We start from the raw sequence: 6,529 nt of genomic DNA on the forward strand, positions 1-6,529 counted from the left end.
TTTCTTCCATTGTTTTCTGGAAATTGTGATTGAGACTAACGTGCTGGCGTATTCTTGTTTCATGGGAATCGTAGGTTGATGATAAGGTGTTGTGGCACCATTAATCTTCATGTAGATTAGATAACTACTCAACCGATGTATCACTTTTCCATCGCGTAAATATTCGTAAAAATAATTTGCAGTATATTATCCAAGACATTGTTGCATTGTGAGCACAATTAAATCAAACTCTCTACATACACTGGCTATAACCAGCATAACTAAATCAAACTTTAGAGCACAAATACAAGATTCAGAAGTGGATGATACATATGTTTGGCTTACTAGTGAGACTTGGAAGGTTTTATTTCCTTGCAAGATGGAAGTATTTTGGCACAAAGTTGTCTGGTTCTCAGGGCGTATCCCGGAAACATGCGTTCCTTTCTTTGGTGGCAGCAAAAGATAGGATGGTTACAAGAGATAAACTCCTTCGTAGGGGTCTGACGGTGCCTCCAATTTGTGTGCTGTGCGTCGGTTACAATGAGAGAAGACAGCATCTTTTTTTTTTTATCGTGACTACAATATGCAAGTGTGGTCTTTCTTCGTCTCTAGACTGAATATCTCCTCACCACTCCTTTTCGACGACGGGTTGAGATGGTTGAAAAACCCATCAAGAGATAAGAATGTGAAGTTGATTGTGAGATTGTTGCACCAAGGTTGCCTCTATTTGATCTGGAAAGAAAGGAACTAGCTCAAGAATCCACACTGATGTTGCTCGTCCACCTGAGGCCATCATTGCAGAGACTAAGCTAGTTATCAGGCTAAGGTTCGATCCTCTGTCTCGGGTTCAGATTTTGGGGCCATGAGAGGTCTCTCTTCTTTCCACTTGGTTGTCGATCTTGTAGATTTGGAGTTGTACAGCCTTTTTTATTAGGCCTTTTTGGTAGTGGGCTGTTGTTCTTTTGAGCCGAACCGGGAGAAGTTTTTTTGTAGTGGGCTTGTGCATCCTTGTAACCCCGTTTCTGTTGAATAAAATATGGACTTGCAAAAAAAACAAAAAAAAAAAAAAAAGTTTAGAGCATAAATGCGCTTTTGCATTATCATGTTCAAATCAAAGCCCTTGCAATAGATGTTTTAATCAAATATTCCTCATAAACCATACAAATCAGTTCAATTAGTTTCGCCAAATCATCTCAGAATTTTCTTCGACTTAAAATTGTATTTTACAAAGAAATTGTTATCATCGATATATATAATACTAGGGTCGGTCCGCGCTACGCACGGGATGTGATACCTTTTTCTTGTTTAAAATATATTTTTTGAACTTATTTTTGTTTGTATTTGGATTATTGATTGTGTGAATGTTCTTAGTTATTAAATTTTTTGTGCATGATAAGTTGATTGATGTTGGACCAAATGAAAGAATAATTTATTCTGGTGTGAGTGAGTTCGAGAGATGGTAAGATTAGTGAAATTTATAAAAAAAGACTCGTTACCTTAATTTGTTAATATTTACTGTATTCATTTATCTTTTAAAGGTGTATTGCTTAAATTTGAGAAGTACTATGAATTAGCATACTAATAGGAATAAGTAAGTCTGCGAGTATATACTAACTGTTGAACTTTTTGAGATTAGTATTCATATGTAGTGGTAGATATGAAAGAATACTTAGATCATTTTAATTGATTTGTCTTGTTTACACCAATCAAGCGAGTGTTAAATATATGTTTTCAATTTAGTAGTTTTGTAGTATTTTAATTTAAAATAAGTAACATGGAAACATGGAATTGGTTATGGAACAACATATATAGATATGATTCCAAAGATACCTATCACACGGGATATTTGAAATTTCAAGGTATTCTTCTCCAAAAACAAAACTTCAAAACTTAAATTCAAAATTATATGTATTTTACTTTATAGTCCTTGTATTTATCATAACTAATGTAAATCCATAAACTTTTTATAAATAACTAACACATATAAAAAATATTTCATAAATATTAATTAATAAAATCTTACACTAAAATATAAAATAATAAATAGAAATACATAGTTAAATATTAAACTATAAACAAAATACCACATTATTTCATAAAACTATTTTTGTAATGCTCCATCTTCTGTTACACAAAATTGTGGACAATATTTTGGAGGTTCGAGAGCAAATTTACCAGACTACTTGTAATATTTAAACTTGTATAATAATTAAGTCTTCATGTATCCTTTAAAAAAAATTATTAAGGTTTTCTGTAATATTCTTGTTGTCTAATTTTAGTTTTAAAATAATATAAATTTTATTTTATTTATTTTATTTAATTTTATGTGTAAAACGTGAACTTATAAAAACGAATCTGAAACAATTATGAGATATAATTTTTTTAAGGATTAAAATGATAAACGGAAAAATACTTAAGAATCATAAATGTGATATGTAATTAGTTGCAATGACCAAAATGAAAAAAAAAATGAAACTTAAATTTAAAGTTTCATTCCACAAAACTCTAAATTTGAAGTTCTATAGTTTTTTTGGAGAGTATAAACCTATGTATTTGAAGCTATATAGAGTTTATTTTGGAAATACTATTAAATAGGTTATTTGTTATATAGTTTAAACGCGCAAAATCTCATATTTAGTTTTGATATTTTCAAATATAAATTTATAATTATACGAATGGTATACAATAGATGATGCAATCCTAGTGTGAATGGTTTATTATTTTACTTTTTCAATTCCCTAAATAATCTAATCTAATTTGGGATCGCACTATATATATCGTAGAATGAGGGTATCAAATCAAAGTTAACTTTGATGCTAATTTTATGAATGTATTTGTAAGGTGCCACCAATTGAGATCTAAGAGATATACATGCTGGGAGATCATATAGGAAGAACTGATTATAATTTGCAAGAAATATCTAAAGGTAGGATTCCATACTTTCGTGCATGGACAGTGGGGCACGTTAACTTTAATATATACTTTCTGAACTTGCATTTTTGTGTAACGATCCTGAGGGGATTAGTATACATTACGAAACTATAACTTCCGTATACGTTCGAACGGTAAATATATTGTTAATATTCTAAGCCCAAGAGTCGGCCTTTTATTACTATGGATTATAAGTAGCCCAAATGGCAGAATTGTTTACTTGTGCCACAAGTTATTGAGTTCTAGATAATTATGTAATTATGTAATGGCCGCTACGTCTAATATAGCATTTTAATATGAATAATTAAATGTGCATATGTAAAACAGAATTTAAATATAGTTTAATAGATATGGAATTAGCAACTACCAGAATTTCTTTATAGTAAACATGAAACAATGCATACAATGCAGGAAAAAAAAAACAGCAGTAATTGAAACATGCATTGAAATGGAAATACTAAAAAAGGGTAAATTTAGGAAAGTTGTTAGCCACGGTACACTAACTCCATAAACCTCGCCATCTCTTTATAATAGAAGCACTTATTGCATCTGTTCTCGAGTTTGTTGAGTTCGCAAGCTCTTGGTGGCATTATAAGAATCATGTTCGTGCCATAGAAGCTGTTCTTTATGATTGGAACTTCATGCAACGACCTCTTAACTTGATTCCACAGCTTATCAACCACATATGTGTTGCTTCTCCATTTATGAACGTCTAGAAGATTCATCCCTTCAACATGGTCACCTGCGAGTAGCTTAAGTATTGCGTACAAATACTTACCTCTCTTATAGTTTTTTGTTGCTGTGATCTTGAGGTGCCTCATTCCTTTGGTACGATCATGTAAAGCAAAGAGATGCTTTACTCCTTCTATGTAATGTGCCTCACGATTGCCATACCTAAGGCAAAACTTCATCTCATCTTTGTAAGAACATAGAGTTCGCAGTGGATGGTTGGCGAGGCCCCTCAAACGCGCATGTCTGAAGATGTTTCTGCACTCCTTATCTGTAACCTCGTATGGCTAGGAACGAATACATCGGCGGACGTCGGCAATGGTGTACTCTCTTGCACGGCTCAACCTTGACAGGAGAGGGGTGTGTCTCTCTGATTTTTTAGGTTTGCGATTTTGGATAATCATATGCTTAGACATGATTGTTGTTTTGTTTTGTGTATGGATGATGATATTAGCAAATGGAAGTTGATTTATATAGTGATGGCATGCATCAAGATATTAATAGAGTTGTTCATGCCTTTTGATATACTGGGTGTTTATTGTCATTATAATTGTTAATGGTGAATTTAAGAGTGTATTGATCATGCTTTTATACGTTAGTGTGTGAGCTAATTATCTTTAATTATTATTATTATTTTTTATTTTTTTTTGAGATGGATGGCGAAAGTAGTACTTAGCAGTTATAGAAACTTCATTTGTAGCCTATAATATATATGCCCTGATTTCATATAGATTCTTTTTATTCTTAGTTTTCGTTTGACTTCAGAAGTATTAATGCTATGATTGATTTTTTTTTTAATAGGAATACATAATTTATTTATTATCGTGGAGATAAGAAAAGTAAGTTTTTTAAAACCATAAGTCAATTTATAATTATCAGAACGTATATATATACATATATATATACTGATGATTTACTATGTATATTTATGTTATGATTAATACACAACGTAACAGTAGAGTTACTTCTTAACGAATCAGTGTTAGTGGGAAAACCAATATCTTACACCTAACGTATATCGAATCATGGTTTTCTTGTTAATTCCAGTTTTTTTATGGTTTTACGTATTCTTACTATTAGAAATTCGTATATGTATCTTGGTAAATGGAAATCTAAGTAAAAAATCGAAATATTTGAACGTTCACGATATTTTCAATATGAATAAAGATAATCGAATTTTTTATTTACTGAATAATTACACTAACATAATATGTATCGTTATGTATGATGTGTCGTTTATTTATAATAAGCTTTATATTGATTCTACATAAATTTAGTATGTAGCGGTATGTATATATGGGAAAATATCTCTTTTACAATATAAGTTAAAGTGGTATGCATGGTATGTCATAATGTTGATTTTGGGTCTTTAAAGTCTCAAGCCCAGCACGAAGTATTATAACCCATGACTGATACGATTAAGTGATACGGCGCGTGTTAATGAAGCGGGACACGTGTCGTGTCTGTAGCAAACGACTTTCCACGTGGCATCACAGGAGGATCACCAACATCTTTATATATATATATAGATATGTATATGGAATATTCTTTATATAAGAACACACAAAATTCAGAAGTTACAAGAACAAAGGAAAAACGGTCAATTCCCTTATAAACTTACTGCTTCTTCTTTTTCATATACGAATGTTTTAATCAAGCTTAAAACACCACAAACTAGTGTAAATTTTAAATTTCATACAAATACTATTAAAATGTAGTCAATTACTACATAACCGGAATTAATCTTGGTTTAGTTGCTGATGTGGTGCTTACGTGGACGCCATGTAGAAAATTGGTATGATTCTGTTTGACATCTGTCTAATTCTGTTATTTTTAAATCAAAAAAACAAAACAATGTCGTTTTGATACTTTTAGAAAAATAAAATAAGTTTCCGAGGGGGATTGAACCCAAGATATTGAGTTCTTCACTGATACACTCAATCACTAGACTAATTACAATTTCAACAATAATGTTCCACTACTATAATACTTAGACTAAATAGTTCTGACAAGCAAACTCACCAAAGCGCTGTTTATCGTCATCACTAGGCTTCTCGATATGCGTTTCTCGGAATTCAACTATGTCACTCTGCCGATTGATCTCCACAGTACTTCTTCCTCCAGATTCACAACGGGTTGGTTTTAATTTTAGTTTTGTTGGTCCTTCGTTGGTGTTAATTTATTGAGTTTGAATGGAATGTCCATTAAAGAATTCTCTGCAAGAGTAAATTGTCAATTTCGTGTGTGATGAAATGCGATGGATAGTGTAAAGGCCGTGGCTTTGTGGATTCAAGCACTGGTTTCTCTTAGGATTGATGACGAAGAAGATGAGTTGAAAATTATGTGTTTGTTTGTCTAAAGTATTTAATATAAATGTTTATTGTAGCGATAGTTAATAGTTGAAGGCAGTGTAGTGGTTGAATGATGTTTCAATGTTGAACAAGGCTAAGGTTTGATACTCCTTGATGACAATATCATTTTTTGAAAATAGATCAAAACGATGTAGTTTTGTTTCGTTGGATCTTTTTTAAATGAAGATGTTAAATCGAGTCAAACCAATTTTCTACATGACGTCCACGTAAATAACACATCAGCAACTAAACCAAAAATTAATTTCGGTTATATAGTAATTGACCACATTTTAATATTTTGTGTTTGAAATTTAAAATCTATATTAGTTCGTGGTGTTTTAGGCTTGGTCAAAACGTCTATAAGAAGCAAGAAGAACAATAAGTTTATAGGGGAAGAACAAAAGCGTCTATAAGATGTATGTTGGACCGGGGTTTACAGATTAGGTTAATATGTACTCGTATCAGAATTGACAATATTGGGCTTAAGGATATAAAGTATTATCTGACCCATTTACACCAACAAGTAGCTTAGCCCATTG

This window comes from Brassica napus, chromosome C7, assembly GCF_020379485.1.
Source record: "Brassica napus cultivar Da-Ae chromosome C7, Da-Ae, whole genome shotgun sequence".
NCBI classification, from domain to species: domain Eukaryota; kingdom Viridiplantae; phylum Streptophyta; class Magnoliopsida; order Brassicales; family Brassicaceae; genus Brassica; species Brassica napus.